We start from the raw sequence: 14,496 nt of genomic DNA, 5'->3' as shown, positions 1-14,496 counted from the left end.
TCCTCAGTAAAGCAAAGCTTATGAAAGGTGCGGGTCCAGGCTGGGTGTGCCAGGTCACGGTGCTTGGGCCTCAGGAATGCCTGCACTTCTGGATCTGATGGATCGACACAGTTATTCCTGGGAGGAATACTCCTGAACCACTGATTTCAGTGGATTTTGTACAACTTCTCATATATGCTGACCTTAAGAACTCAAATAACCTGGCCATTCCTAGATGACAAATGACATTTTTTCCAGCAAAAAATGAATTCTGAAAAGCTGTTCAGATTTGTACATTAAAAGTCTCAGGTTATTTGCTCTACCTCTGGATTACTGGATGTTGTTCATATTGCATAAGGAGTTTTTCCCTTCTTACACCAGAGACATTACTTAGCTATTTTAAGAACTTAAATTTCATTCCAAAGAAAGATAGAGAGGATAGTTTTTGAGAGAGGTATGAAGGTCCGAGGCTGGTTTTCTGCCTTTCATCTTGCTGTATTGTATAACACCAAATGGATGGTGAAAGACTCTTTCTAATGGAGGGAGCAGGCTTTACCTCGGGCTGATGGGATCACATGTTTGTGGAAGGGATGAAGATTCATGAAAGGGGATGAGGTGAGTCTGTAGCAGCCTCTGGATGCCGGGTAAAGATACTGACAGTCAACGCTGCTGCGCATTGGGATGAGAACTATTATTGGGATGTTAGCAGGTATGGTTTGATGCTGTAGTGATCCAGCTACTACTGCAGAGTTACCTTGGGTTTGGATGGTGTTGTTTCTCTTTATCCTTTGCCTAATAAATTACAGGATTTTTGGTCTTCCTGGCAAACATAGGTAAATTTGTTTTGTTGGTGCCTTTTTAATTATTCACATGCAACCTAGCCACTTGAGCTTCAATGGAATAAAAAGCTTCGTTCCAACCCAACGATGCATTAAGAGAACGTTGGCAGCATTTTCTATTGCTCCAAAGCTTTTGTGTTTAATGAGGAAAATGCTCTAAGTGCACACATACCATTGTGGCACAGAGGATGAAGATATTTGAGTAGACTCTGTTCACATTTGTGATCATTCCAATCCTGCCCTTTTTGTTTAAGCAGCAATTTAAAATAACATACAAATAAAAATACAGTATCTAGAGCTTTTAGCTAAGTAGACGTGTGCACAGAAATTACCAGAAGGAAGAAAAGAAATTCAGTAAAATAAAGTTAAGCTTAGCTCGAGTTTACTTAGATGCAGGTTCATTAAAGCCAATTACTAATATAAACACTTCCTCTTGATTTTGGAGCTCTACAGTACATCAGTTAACCAGGGAGCTCATCTAACTTCTCAAAACAAGTGGCAAACGTGGTCATATCTACTTTGCAGGGTTAAAGACATAGGACTAACTCAAGGGATGCTGTAGCTGATAGTGAAGACATCAGGATGATATTGATACAGATCCAAACTTTCAAGGTGAAAGACATTTAAACCAATAAACCATAACCTCAGCTAGGGTCACTTGCCTTTGTGAATTTTGTTTTCCTTGTGCTGAAAATTTGGGCCCTTTTTTCTGCACCATTTTCCTTGCCGGAGCGTTGACATTTGTGTGACTCTAAAGTGTCGTCTACTTTTTAATAATGGCTGAGGGTCCGGTTCGTGATCTTTTGAGCATACTGTGAAACAAACCTGTATTCAACCTACTCCATGCAGGCACAAGACATTGACTATGGCTGCTCTGTCAGATGAATTCCTGTGCTGAGAGGGAGTTACGTCCCAGCTGCAGGTCTGGCATGTGCTCTGAACATTTTACATGTAAAAAATGGGATATAATTAGTGGGAAAAGTAAAATCCAAAGAAAATCCATTGACTTTGTGGATGATGGGAACAATGGGAAAACCCGAGAGGGAAGAGTAACTTTTACTCTTCTTCTGCTCCTTTTTGTAGTGGACTGAAACAAGGACTGAGTAGAAATTATGAATAGGTGGAAAATAAAGAAGGGCACTGCTCTCATCAGGCAGCTTTTTCAGACAAGCGTGTCCTCAATGGGAAGACAAAGAATTCCTGCCAGTTTGTACCAGCTGTGAAACTGACTTCTATTTGTTTCTTTTTTTATTATTATTATTAAAGATATTTATGTTTTCTTTTAGTTTCCAGGAAAAAAACACCTGCCCAAGAGGACAGTTTTAATGAATCCTCTGTAATTTCATACCAAAGCAATACTTTCAATGATAAACATCTATGGACTAGTTTCCCTTTAGGAAAGCAGTTCTGGCCAGGTTGACTAACACACCGAATGAAAAATTATTTGGAAGATATGCCTGTTGTTCATCCAGAGTTCCTTTTTGTGGAGAGAATAACCCCCTTTTTCAGGCAGTCCTCCAGGGACTTATTTTGTCTTTGAAAATGTTCCCCTTCTTCTCTCAATTGTTATTCGATGCTATCTTGCTTGTCTTTTCTCCTTGGTAGCTGCACAAAGACAAATTCTGCCCATAAATTCAGGAGAAGCTTTCTTCATATTAAATGAATTTCATTTAATGCATCTTAGAGGGAAGCATTTAAACCATGCTATTGCTGACCTTTGCCTTTCTGAGCTTCTTTGTTAAAATGACCCATCATTCCTTTCTTTTCGTGATTCAGTACGTAATTTCCCCTTGTATATCTAACCTTTAATGCCTAGCTCCAGATTTTTTTTCCTTTTCAGTCCTTATTAACCCCTCTGTTAATATGTGTTGTTTTAACCGAGTACCATTGAGCTCCAAAAGCGTACCTGCCTGTTTTTCTTGCCATCTTCCCCTTTTAACTCCTGCTACAGTTGGTTTTACTCTCTCCAATCCAAATATCTAGAACCCACATCATTTATCCTTGGTAACCTGTTCGGAGTTACCAAGAATAAATAAGCTCTTTTTTCTGAGCCAGGAAATTGAATCAGGAATTCTCTGAAGTGTGGGACACAGGGGGAAATGGCCAGCCTCTTCTCAGTGATCTGTGGGGACAGGACAAGGGGCAATGGCCTCAAGTTGGAGCACAGGACGTTCTGCACCAATATGCAGCAGAACTTTTTCACGGTGAGGGTGAGGGAGCCCTGGGACAGGCTGCTCAGGGGGGTGTGGAGTCTCCTTCTCTGGAGATATTCCAGACTCATCTGGATGCCGACCTGTGCGCCCTGTCCAGGGGACCCTGCTTTGGCAGGGGGTTGGACTGCGTGACCTCTTGAGGTCCCTTCCAACCCCTATGATTCTGTGATTCTGAGAACTGAAACTGCAGGTAGGCAAAAAATGCTGCTGGCCGTTGCAGCCTGCACGTTGAGATAGAAAGCACTTAAACTTTTCAGGGTGCAAGTGTTTTTTACAGTAACCAGGCCAAACCCTGAAATGGAAGAAAATAAAAGCTCAACCTTTTTATATTGGTCCTGTGAAATAAGTTGTGATTGTATCTGTACCTCTGGAAGGCAAATGAGTGTGATTAATGAAGCAGATCATACATTTTAATGTGTATGATAAAGCAGTTATTCCAAAGAGAAAACAATATCTTTAGCAATTCAAAATATTGTTATTTGCACCTTTTTTTTTTTATCTGCTTTTTCTTTTCATTGCCTTCAACTTCAGGTAGGCTGGCATTTATTGCCAAGTCATTACGATATCAAGTCTTTCTCCTCCTTTTTGCCTTTCCATCTTCTGCAAATGTAACGTCTGTGTCCATTCCCTCTCCCTCCCAAGCTGAAATGCTTTTTGTATTGCTACTTTTTCTACAGATAAATTAGCCACATGAGGGAACTTTGCAGCAATCTTTCCCATTGCTACTCTGTAGAAGTTAATAGGAACGTACAAAGGGTAAAATATGTCTCTAAATGTTAGGTCCATTAACTTGCCGACCTTTTAAAAGGTTGGATGGCAAGTGAATCTCAGTATGCCTAGGAGGTTTCAGTCACTGAAAACTAGCTAAACATATGTAGGAGTGAAAAACTTAATGAGATAGTGAGGGTGCGTGTATATGATATGTGTCATATTCCACTGAAAGTGGTGGAACAGCTGTAGGTTTGGCTAGCTTATGAAAGAGACTTCTTGCCTCACTGAAACAAACTGACTTTTCCTGTGGTCCATCATTCCATTCTCTTCAAAGCTCTTTCTAAAAATCATTTAAGTGGTTGGCTGTACTAATTCTACTGCGGGCATCATTTGGTACCGCAAGGCCACTCTAGCATTTTCCCTCAGTCTTTCTTTTCCAACAAGCTAAGCGTGGGAAAGGAAACGTTTTACCCTATGCTGTTTTTCTCTATCCCACATTTCTCCATGCCAGGCTGCATCCAATTTCCCCATGGACAGTCACACTCCTCAGCTTTGGCTCTTGGCATCAGCCAGTCTTTGCTCTCTGGAAGTACCTTTTTTCTCATTTACTTCCCAGACATCTGTGGCAAGTTTAAACACCACCGTGTTGTGCTGCTTGCCATTTCTTTTCTCATGGACAATATAAGCCAAGCCTTTGGATTTTGAATTGGTGTGGATGTATATTGCATAGTTTGTGGTCCTTCACCTGGGAGCGGAGCAATACGTTGTATTCACCTCATCCAAATGTAATTTTTGCATTGGGAACTCCCTCTCTCAAGTCTGTACCTCTTGCTCTGCCTTTCCTTGAAGCATCTTTGCTTCTAGTATCACCTTTTGAAAGAGAGAGGGATGACACCTCAGCATGTCTTTTAAGACTATAAAATGCCACCTTTTAATACATATTTTATATGGGAACTGCTCTGCCGTGGAGCCTGCTGTTGGGTTTGCTGTGTCAGTGTTGCAGTGTGAGTTACTGAGTTGTCTACAATGGCTCCTAGATCTTTTCCTGAGAGATAATAACTCATTTAGAATTCATCTCTGTTTTAGGAGTTTGGTTTGTCTAAACACACAGTAAATCTTTGTGTTGAAAACCATCAAGACATCTTAATGTTTAACCCAAGAAAAAAAACGTTGTGGGTTTTTTAGGTGGGTTTTTTTTTTTTTATTATTCCACTTTGACATGTTGTGGGAATCTCTCATCCGAATGCCTCTCTGATCTGCATCTGTAATCCAACCAATAATCAATATTAGGATGACAACTACTCTGTGCTGTGCAACTGCAGATAGTAGGGATTATCTTTACCAGACATCTGTGGTGTGTTTATATCAACTGGTAAGAAACACTGGATGTGATGTTGTTACTTCACGAGCAGACTCATTGATTGCAGCAGGGCTTTTTGTGAAGGAAGACTGGTAATTCAATGTGAGTAAAGTAACTGGAATCTGGCCTTTACAGATTCAACATGTTCCTGTTGATTAGCTATAACTGGAGCTGCTTTGAACCTCTAAGTTCATTTGAGATCCAGACTATGCAACATGAATCCAAATTTTCCCAGTCCCTGGATTTGGATTTGATTTTTAATCAGGATTTTCTTATTCTTTCTCTATGCTACGTGCTCATTATACCTACATGAAAAGCCTCCCCTAGTATACATCCTGGATGAAGAAGCAATCTCTGAGTCTTCCCAGAGACAGATGAAAACCTGTGCAGCTTATCCAAACCCAGAATGTCAGTGCAGACTTGTGCAGACCTATCTGATGAATGAATATTTCTGAATTGTGTTTGCCATCCTCTTTTATCAAAGCCCTATTGCTTATTGTTGGATCTCCTTTAGAGTTCCATGTCAGCTGTAACTACATTTCCTCACATTTCTTTCTTTGTCAGGTTTATCTGTTATATTGAATGTGAACAGATTATTTGGTGGTTTGAAGAGAAATCATTTAAAACTGGACTGGTTACGGATTACAAAAGAAATTTTTCCTGTGACCTCCATGCATTTTGTGAGAAAGAATAGTATTAAAGGTGTGTCTTTGTATTTAGGCACAATTCCAGCTTGTATCTGACTGCTTCTCCAAAATGTACCAAATTAACATCAGCACTAGCAATACTTGTTGTTTCTCCAACTACATTCCATTGTTTAAATGTTTAAACAAAGCCAGTAGTTTGCAAATAATAGCCAATTAACACGTTTCAGTTGAGAATCCTGCAAAATACTCCATTACATCTTCTTAATTTGTACAATTTGTATGATTTACTCATCTATCTGTGAAAGACTGTCTCAACCAGCTCTAATCATCGAGAAGTTGCTCCATTTGTGGTCTCTGGAGAGATAACAGAGCTATTTTTCGAATGATGATTCATCTCATCCAAAAATAGCTTAAATAAATCAGAAGTATAATCTAGACGTATAACCTGTAGATAGCTCCAGTGTGGTGAGATGTACCTCCCCTTTGATACATGATACCGCAGGAGAATCCGTATGTGTTAATGAAGATTTAAGATTTGTTTATAATGACACGTAATAACGATTGAGACTGCACTCTTATTTCTTTAATGTTCTGAATTGATCAGTGTTGTTCTTTCAGGGCATACATGTTTACACAGTCTGATACTGAACCTTTACTTTCCGTGGTTAATTTGTATGATGGCAAGTGACTGGAAGGAATAGGCCAGGTGTTTGTCACTTCTTAGAAGAACATTTTAACTTCTCCTGGTCCAACCTGGGCACTGTATCGTGGGCTTAGGGAAGCATACATCTATAAAAGCTTCAACAAAACTTCTCTTAACATAGTGCTTGTTCTTGCAAAGTTCCCACTGCAAGGATGGCAAGGGCTAGAAGTCGTGTTTGAAGACGAGGGTAGTTGTTGAGGGGGAGGGAAGTAAAGTTTAATCTGCTCTTAAAGGAACAAAGAGGAGCTGAAGCAGGTAAATGATGAGCAGGAGGGAAATGAGACAGCAAGTACTTAACAGAAAAGAGTGATTGAGAGCTCTTAGGAGTGCCAAGGCTCTGGAAGGAAGAGAGGTTTGGAGAGTGGGGTTTGAGAACAGGTTCTCATCTCACTGTCGTCTCAGGAGTGTTCACTCCGCAGTACTTTTCATTAGAATGTGTGTCTTCTGTAATCCACTTCAGCACAGGTAATTTGTGTTGGGGGAGCAAGCTGGTTGTTTCCTTTTCCCTCTCAGACCAGTGCTGTAACCGTCTCTGTACCTTGAATCAGTATGTCTACCATCATTCATAAACCTTCAGCTTCCTCTGTAACGGTAACAGTATTCTTGAGCTGATTCCGATTCATATCAAGCCATTTTCTTTTCGGATCCCAAGGCTGCTTTGAAACATACCCTCATGTAAACTTCTGTTTGTGGTTAACTGAGTGCACCTGGTTTTGATTGAATATCCCCGTGATCTCAATCCCAATAGCTTTATCTGTTTATTTATTTATTATTTTTCAGAGTGCACCTTCTATCATAAATACACAGTCAAAAGAAAATGCGCTAATGCCCGGAACAAAGTGAGCTTTGATTTCATAGTTTAGCGAATCAGTCAAATTTTATCACTATGGCTCATTGGTGCTTCCACACACACACAATCTGCTGCAGCTTTTCTTTGCCTTTGGAAAGCTTAACTCCCTCACAAACTACCAAATTCCCATTGATCAAAGCAAGAGAGAGGCAAATCCATTTGTATCAATGACAAATGGATTTAAGATACTTTATTTGGGTCCTTTTCAACTAAGAAAATCTCTATAAAAGATCTCTCCAACTTTGGTTTTAACTGGATTTCCCATATTAATTTTCCTCGTGTCGTTGAAGTCTCAGACTAAAGAGCGAGTCAGAGCACTATATGTATAAATCCATACTTTGCACTGAATCTCAGTGTGGTTTTGTGGAATATCTGAGACCTGCAGGGAAGAAACTCAAGAGTAGCAGATCTCATCTGACTTGCGGGTGGAATAGCTGAAACCCAAATTACTTCGCATTAACGCCTAGTGCTGCAGCCCTCTTGTAGTGTCACGTTCCATTAGAATTATCACTCCCTTAAAGTTAGGTGTAATGATGTTGTGAAATTGGCTGTCTGTCTTTCCATGTTGCCAGGAGATGTGAAAAGAAGGAAGTGGACACGGGACGGGGGAAACACAACGACTAAACCTGTGTGATCGCACACACTTGGATTACCATGGTAGTACAGTGTCTTAAAAAGGATTGATTTGCTAAGTTGCCTTAATGAAAATAGTAAGGTGATAACTTAGTGTAAATGAATTATTAATGTTTTTCCTCCCTCCAATAGTCAGAAAAAGATTATTAATTAATAAATAAATTTGGGACCTGGCAAAGAAAAAGATGTGGTCCAAGGTTAGTGTCAAGTGAAAAATAGCTATGAACATCAGTGGACTTTGGAGGATCTGAGAAGGGGAGAATGGCTAAAATAAGAACTTCAGAAAGCCAATTATTTCTCTAAGAATCTGCTCCATCCTCTTTCAAGTGCAGCCTTTTTCCCAAAAGTGCATTTAAAAAGCATGGAGGGCCAGGCAGGGAAGAGAGAGAGCTCACAACAGAAAGCCTTCTTGTAAATGCAGTTATGTACCCAGAGGATATTAGAAGACATTTGAGTAAACTGTATGATTGTACCCTGGCTGAAAAACACAAGAGCCTGTAATTATGCTATGTGGTGTTTATTCACTGGTGAATTCCTCTAGCTCTCCCCCCCTGCCCCCCCCCCCCCCCCCCCCACCCCAGGATATTCTTTATTTACAGGTCGCACTTTTTTGGGTGTGCTTCATTTTTAATACCACTCATAATTTTGTTTTGGAACCACACTATTAGAACAGCATAGCATATAAAAGACACCTTTTTCCCTTTGTGCAGCTAAAATAAATAACATATCTAATACATATCCATCCTGGTGCTGAATATATTAAGGTGCATTCACAGTCCTGTACTTCTCGACATCCAAGTCTGTGATTTAACTCTACTCTGTACTATTTTTTTTATTAAATCAGACAGATTGGTGATCTATTCTTCAGTGCCTGGAATGTAAGCAGTCCCCGGTACTCTTCATTCTCTGCACACTCTCTGTTCTTTAAGATATTTATTGAAATGGTTGGTGAGGTGCAACAAGCCAGACATAATATTCCCCTTGCCTTTTGTGCGACTACGCTGTAATGAAGAATTAATAACAGATTCCTGAAGAATATTAATCATACTTTCACAAGCCAGTAGGGAACAATCTCAGTGCAGGAAAATTAATGTAACGGTCCAACTCATAGGCCCATGCAGAAAGTCAGAAAAATTAGGCCCTGCTAAAGGCTCTCCTTCTTCTCCGATGCGGTGAAGCGGTAGCACAACTCGTCACCCAGACCACTGAGCCGCCTCCATCCTCAGCAAGATGTTGGGCTCCTGAAGAGACTGGCTGTGTTGTCAGCTCTCCTGCTGCATTTTTCTGTGCAGATATTCAGTGACAATCCTTCCCCTCGAAGGATGGAGAACAGCCCTGAACGGAAACTGTTCATCCCTTCCCGTAAGAATATTCCCACTTGAGACAGAAGGTGATCTGACAATCTTCACGCACTAGCATATGGGAGGGGGAGGGATTTATGTGGCCAGTAAAAACTTTATATATCTGCAAAGTACTTTTTATATCTTCAAATGTTTGATTACAAGCTTTGTTCCTTCTCATTTTATATTTCTTTTATGGAAATAGATGTGAAATTAAATTGTGAAATGAAAACTAGTTTTAAACAAACCTCCCATTGAATTTCATAGAATGATAGAGTCATCCAGATTGGAAAAGACCTTGAGATCATCAAGTCCAACTGTTAGCCTTATGCCACTGCAACCGCTAAACCATCTCCTGAAGTGCCTTGTCTACCCATTTTTTAAACAGCCCCGGGGACAGTGACTCTGCCACATCCCTGAGCACCCTGTTCCAATGCCTCATCACTCTTTTGGTGAAGATATTTTTCCTACTATCCAATTCTAACCTTCCCTGGCCCAACCTCCCATCCCAGAGCCATCAGGATGAACATTCTGGTCATCTCCACAATTTTTTCCCAATGGTTTTCCAGCTCTGTAGAATCACCTGAAACCTCTTCATTCAGGGGAACAGTTTCAATTTTGACAAATGGGTGTTTCTAGGGGAAAAAAAAAAAATTGTCAGAGACAGTCTGACTAGCCAGAGGGCAAAGTTCCCAATGAGGCTTTGCAATACTGCGTTTTCTTGATGTGATAAATCTGTGATAACTCTGCAGTAGTTAGTGCCTTCCATTTTTGCAAAATGCAGGGTCAGAAGTTGACCCCACAAACCATCTTTAATGAAAAATTATAACGATGTGAGTATAACCTGTAAAAGTATTAATTTTTCAAACTCTCTTAAAATATTACACAAAGGATAACCGTGTTCAAAGAATCGTATTAATTAGACACTGTGTTTAAATGAAAAGGGCTTTGTAATGGAGACCACAGTGTTTCACCAGGATCCTGTTTTTTAATCATGGTAAACATATTGTATTGGGAAGAGCTATATAGTTTCAGTAAGCTCACTGTCAAGGGAATTTAGTAAATTAAGGCTGAATCTTGGCCCCCGCAATTAAGCACAGAAATGTCTGACCAGTGGGAAGAAGGGGGCGGGGGGTCTACTTGTGGATGTGTTGATTATTTGGGGGGAAATTCTTCCAGTCCTAGCTCAGGTAGGGGTTTGTTACTGTTTTCACAGGGATGTTGAATCGAAGGAACTCCAGTGAAGCAGCCACTAAAAACTGTGAGAGAGAACCCAAATCAATCTTTTGTTACTCCTGAGGGGTTTTTTTCCTTCATCTCTTAGGTAAAGCATATTCAGTGAGCGTAACCTCGTGTAGCCAGCTGCTCACCTGAGTAAGTGGGTCCTGCTGCTGCATGGCAGGATGCTTTGCCTTACACTAGAAAGACATGCTGGTGGCTCCTGCCCGTTCTTCATTGCAACAGGCCTGAGTGGTAGCTGCTTATGTTGAGTTTGTCGTCACTGGAGCTCAGCTTTTCTGTTCTTCCAGCTCATCCTGCGGGCTTCCTGCTGTCAGGCTGTGTTAAATGGTAAGATTAACGATGCTGACGCTGCACTTAGTGATGGGTCACCATGTGAGGTTGTGAGGAATGTAGCCTTTCTGACAAACTGCAAGTGCTTGTACATCTGGACTAAGCCATGCAGATGTGCCTGGCTCAGAGGAGTACTGTGTGAAGACCTGCATTGAGCCAGCTGAACCTGGCAGTGCTTTGCCCCCTCCATCTTTCAGCAGGAGGACTTCTATCCTGAATTCTGTGATAGTGTTATCATAAAATGTGGACCCCAGTGATTCCTCATCCCTAGCCAGCCAAAAGGGACCCCTTGTCCCACCTAGTGCTAAGTGTGGCAGATTTGGTGAATGTCCTTGGAAAAAGCCCACAAATAACACAGCTTCCAGAGATTCCAAGACCTTTAGGATTACTCTGACTCTTAAATGTAGTGATCAGGACATGAGGGTACGATACTCTGTTGTCTTCTTCCTTGAATCACTTCTGTAGGTACATATGACACTGCCCACCCCACCCACCCCCCAGCTTAAATCTCTAGAGATCACACAAGTGATGGAAAGGGCTCATTTTAGTCATTTTGCCCTCGCTTTGGGGCAGGAGCATCAACAGTCCAAAGTGCTGATGTATTTCTTCTAAATCTACAGGCTGGATATAGATTTTAGATCTTCCAAGCAAAGGAGGAATGACTTTGCATGTTGAAAGTGGTAATCAAAATGCAGAGTGTTGGAATTCAAGTTCTGATGTGAACACCACACAAAAAATCCCAGTCAGCTCCTAGCAGAATTTCATAAGGGCATGCAAGGAACACCTTGATTAAAACAGTGGTCTACTGAGCCTACTTTCTAACTGCTTCTTATTGTATTAATTCAAAGTTTTTCTCTTACTGGGAAATTAAGTAGCAGGTGTAGTTTTAATGAACTGTAGCCGACTGGGTTTAGTGGTGTGGTAAATAGATTGTGATATTCATTTCCAATTAAAGTTCTTTTGCAAAGATCAATGAAGCACATTCTCATAAATTGAATCACAGTAAACTAATAAACAAATTTCTTTCAGCCTGCTCATGGCAAATTCTTATTTCCTTAACATGTTAGATCACATCATGGTATTAATTATATGATGCATGAGCAACAAAGAAGCAATCATTCATTGAACGATAATTTTATATTTATTTTTACCTTGGAATTAGCTTTACAGATAATTCCATACCTGTAGGCAAAGCACATTAAGCATCAGGAAAAAGGAAATTTCAAGTGAATATTTTTAATGCTTGACTTCTGCCTATCATACAAAAAGACTTTTAAAACCTTGTTGATGAATGTGCTGCATTATTTGTTTTGCTGATGAAAAGGGCCACTACATCTGGAAGGGTGCATCGTAACCTTTAAACTCAATTAGTATATGAGACATTCACATCAGTAGCAACAGTGTTCGTGAATAATAGAGCAAAGACTTAATTCTGCATCTGTAAACATGCTGCTGTAATCGCTTAAAAACTTAAGGTATTAATTTGCCAACTTGAAATGTCAGCAGTATGTTCTTAGCATACAATAATGGTTTGATGGCTACTGGGGTCCACACTCCCTATGTAAGAATACGTTTTGGTACTGAATGGAGACTGATGGTCTCTGGGGTGATACCAGCACACAGACTGAGCTCACATCATTTCTTGAGAGCTGGTCGTTATTGTAGGCACACAAGATGCCTGTCGGGATGGAGTTGTTATCCCCAGAGCATCTTTTTCAGACTTCCACTACTTGGGGTTACACAAGCTAAGCTTGGGTTTGTAAGGGCAAACTCCCTTCAATCCCTTTTCAGGCTGATAGAGGGACCAGTCTTGCCATTCAAAGCCCCGAGGTTAGACTTCTCTGTCATCTTCTCTGGAGTGGCCCATCTTTCACCTTCAGCTACAGAGGGAAGTGACAGAAAGAAGACCAAAGTTCATTTTGTGAATATCTTTTATGTAAGTAATATTAATTCATTAGTATTTTTGTGACTAGATAAAGTCTGGACTTCATCGTCTTCTTCTGTCTTTTTTATGGCACTAATGCATCCACTGTATCTGTCCCTTCTGCTTAACTGAAGCTGCTGCTTTATTGCATTTTGGGGGTCTTACTTTCCTCTGATTTCTCCATCTGCTGTTTATCTCATGCTAAGTTTATTGCTAATGACTGACTCCTAGTTACAAGTACTGAAATGCATCCTGTAAGGACTCTCCAGGTTCTCCAGAGCTACCTAGGAGTTTGCAAGTGAAAAGTTCTCGTTTCCTGCCTTGGATAGGCACCGACTGTGGAGAATTCCACTTCTGAAAAGATGAAAACCTTGCACTTGCCTTTGTCTTGTTTTTAATGCAAAACGTGTCTTTGGAAATTTTGCAGTCAGCCAAAAATCTTTTTCAGGCTTAAATATAGTCATTGTGCAAGTGCAAGCTATCCGGAAATCCAGCATTTATTTTCCTTATGAGACCAAAGCAAGAGATAAAAGGGAAAGATTTAGGTCACGTAAAAGGGAAAATAAAGTGGCTGATGACTTTGTGTAGATCACTCGTGTGTCTCCTTTCCTGTGCTGCCCTTGTCCTTGGGTTCCTTGTGTTCCTTGTGTTTGTCTAGGAGGTGAACTGTAAAGTACAATCACAGTAATTTTCTTGTTCTTTAGTCCTCCGGCAGATAGCCATAATTCTCTGGTGATAACGTATTTTCTGTTCTTCTTAGTGATCTTTTTTACAAAAGCCTCCATAAAAGTGATTATTCCGTTTCAGTCATAGTGTTACCTTTCTTGTGGGGGGAAGGAGAATGAAATAACAGATATCTGACCGTAATTATAAATCATTAGGTTTGCAATGTGTGATCATTTCCAGAGTGGAGATGGCATCTGTATCCGGGTGTGCCAAAGGATACTGATGACTCCAAGCTGCCACAGTCACTTGAAAGGTGTAGTGCCAGATAGACCTTGCAAGAGGCAAAACATTCTACTGCTTCACACCGAGTAGTCTTTCTCAGCTCCTAGATCTGCCTTGGATTTTTTCTGAGTCTCTTGTACAAGACTTGAAGTTACAATTCTTCCAAACAAGCAAAAAGCCGTGTTATCTTTGAGCTGTGGGTACCTTTGATCAGAACATAGATACCTGGTCCTTTTGGCTCATTGTGAGGCATCAGAGATTGCTCAGGGCATTGCGTTCACGTACATCCTCCCAAAGTTTCTCTGTTGCAGCTGTGCATCATAACCCCGTATTGCCCAGTAAGTTTTTTGAATGAGCATGAATTAGTTGTGATCGGAAGTACTTGTGTTGATCCAGTACTAATCAAAGAGACTGTAACCACCGGGAAGCACCTTTCCATCTTGTGCGTTCAATTTGAGTTCTTCTATTAAGCTAATAAGTTTGGGAACAGAAGGAAAGTAACCATTCCAATAATGTAATGGACTTGAGATGGGAGGAAAATTAATCTGCAGCTTAACAGACTGAGAAATACTGTAGTGCAAAATAAGGTTTGTGCTATGATGAATTAGTTGTGTTGTGTGGAACAGGACATGAGATGGGAGAAAGTTTAAACACACTTTTCCTGAGAGAGCAGAGTTTGATTTGAGTGTATTTGATATCATCATCCAACATCCTTCCTTCACAGAGAACAGAAATGGGCCCAGCAGTTGTGAGACTGTTATGGGGATGAACTGGAAG

The sequence above is a fragment of the Gallinula chloropus genome (genome assembly GCF_964237585.1).
Source record: "Gallinula chloropus genome assembly, chromosome: 5".
Lineage (NCBI taxonomy): Eukaryota > Metazoa > Chordata > Aves > Gruiformes > Rallidae > Gallinula > Gallinula chloropus.
This window is presented reverse-complemented; position numbering follows the sequence as displayed.